Raw genomic sequence first — 2,500 nt, 5'->3', positions numbered from 1 at the left:
GCGCCTTAACCTAACCTATATTGTCCCTTAACCTAACCCATATTGTCGCTTAACCTAACCTATATTGCGCCTTAACCTAACCCATATTGCGCCTTAACCTAACCCATATTGTCCCTTAACCTAACCCATATTGTCCCTTAACCTAACCTATATTGTCCCTTAACCTAACCTATATTGTCCCTTAACCTAACCCATATTGTCCCTTAACCTAACCTATATTGTCCCTTAACCTAACCTATATTGTCCCTTAACCTAACCTATATTGTCCCTTAACCTAACCTATATTGTCCCTTAACCTAACCTATATTGTCCCTTAACCTAACCTATATTGTCCCTTAACCTAACCTATATTGTCCCTTAACCTAACCCATATTGTCCCTTAACCTAACCGATATTGTCCCTTAACCTAACCTATATTGTCCCTTAACCTAACCTATATTGTCCCTTAACCTAACCTATATTGTCCCTTAACCTAACCTATATTGTCCCTTAACCTAACCTATATTGTCCCTTAACCTAACCTATATTGTCCCTTAACCTAACCTATATTGTCCCTTAACCTAACCTATATTGTCCCTTAACCTAACCTATATTGTCCCCTTAACCTAACCTATATTGTCCCTTAACCTAACCTATATTGTCCCTTAACCTAACCTATATTGTCCCTTAACCTAACCCATATTGTCCCTTAACCTAACCCATATTGTCCCTTAACCTAACCCATATTGTCCCTTAACCTAACCCATATTGTCCCTTAACCTAACCTATATTGTCCCTTAACCTAACCCATATTGTCCCTTAACCTAACCCATATTGTACCGTAACCTAACCTATATTGTAACCTTAACCTAACCTATATTGTACCTTAAACCCAACACACGTTGGGCCTTAACCTGCTCTGTAATTGTCATACGACGCGTTAAATTAGTGTAGTGTTGCCTAACTGCAACCCCCGCAATATAGTTTGCTACTCGCACTGCCCGGTCCCCAGAGTATCGCTTCATGTTAAACACCTTGCAGCTATACACTGTAATGCGGATGGCAGCAGGACGTACATGCTCAATGCCCTTCGCAGTTGTTCATTGGCATTCGCATGGCGAAGCACAGCCTACGTTGTGGTACGGCTTGTGTCAACTGTCCGCTGATGTTGTACGTCAAATCACACACTGTACTGCACATTGGTCCTCATGTACTGAATGATACATCGTGGTACATGTGTGACCGTACCACGACTGCGCCAACAACGGCGAACCATACGGTCCAAATATTGTGCTCAGCTACGTGTCGTCTCCCTATAAGAGCTGGATTGAAGTATGGTATGCCGTGGATGGCGATCAGCATGAGCCGTCTGTTGATGTAGTGGCGCGTGTTGTCAGACGTAGTCGTCTCTTCTCACACACCGTGATAGCATGGTGCACTGCGTTCCACATCTGCGACATGCGACAGAGGCCGGTTGACAGTCGTTCGCGCAATGGACATCGCATACGTACGGGGGCCACCTTCCACGTGTTCGCGAAGCGTGCACATGTTGTTGCGTGTATGTGGGCAGACATAGTGTGTCGTGACACCTGACACAGGCATGCAACAATCGTTGAATTTGCAAATGGCGATGGACGTCTACGTTTGCTGGTGACGTTACGCAAATGAAGAACTGGTAAACCGTTGTGGTGCGGTTGTTCTCGCTAGAGGTGAATCAGTGATGGCGACGATCGGTTGAGCTACCAACCGGTTGTTTCAGCGATACCCACCATGCCCACGAACGTGAATGGCATGTGGGTGTGAAGCGATACGCGGCGGTGGCTGGGTGGGACCGTCCCCGGCCGGTGAGGGGGGGCCTCCCGGCGTGCTGGCCGCGCGGTGCGTGGGCGCACGCGCTACAGCCGGCTGGTGGGGCGCGGCCAGTGGCAGGCGCGCCGGCCGACGGAGGCGGCAGGCGGCGCAGCTGCGCGCCGGCGCACCCTGCACGCGGCGCCGTGCGGCCAAAGTAGGTCCTCGCGGGCCCGGTGCGAAGCGCGGTGGACATCTGCAGTGTGCTGGTCCGATTGAGGACTGTGTGCGCTGAGGATGCGCCGCCGCCCGGCGCTCGGCGCCGCGACGCCGTCTGCTGCTCGGTCGCCTCTGCGGTTCTCGCAGGTGGATTGTATCGCAGCTGTGCGGACGTGTTGGCGCGTGCGCTGTGCTGGGAGAGTTCGCTTCGGCACCCAAGTGGGGCTTTTGTCCTTCTGTGGCGCTGGCGTTGGAGCTGCCGGCCACCGTAGGTGGCGCGTGTTGTCTCCCGCCGGCAATGCCACGACAGCACGCTCCCGGGCCTCTGTCGGCAGCGGCAAGCTCAGTTGGGAGCACGGGTGGTCGCACCTAAAGCGTCTACTCGCCAAACTCCGGGCGATTGCGCCTCTCTCGAACCCGACCAAGTACTTAGGACGGCGCTGCGCGCCGCCGGGACCTGAGAGGGTTTCGAGGTGTATTGTGCAGGGGAGCTCAGCCTCCTCCTGTTTGCAGA

This window comes from Schistocerca serialis, unplaced genomic scaffold (genome assembly GCF_023864345.2).
Source record: "Schistocerca serialis cubense isolate TAMUIC-IGC-003099 unplaced genomic scaffold, iqSchSeri2.2 HiC_scaffold_501, whole genome shotgun sequence".
NCBI classification, from domain to species: Eukaryota; Metazoa; Arthropoda; class Insecta; order Orthoptera; family Acrididae; genus Schistocerca; species Schistocerca serialis.
This window is presented reverse-complemented; position numbering follows the sequence as displayed.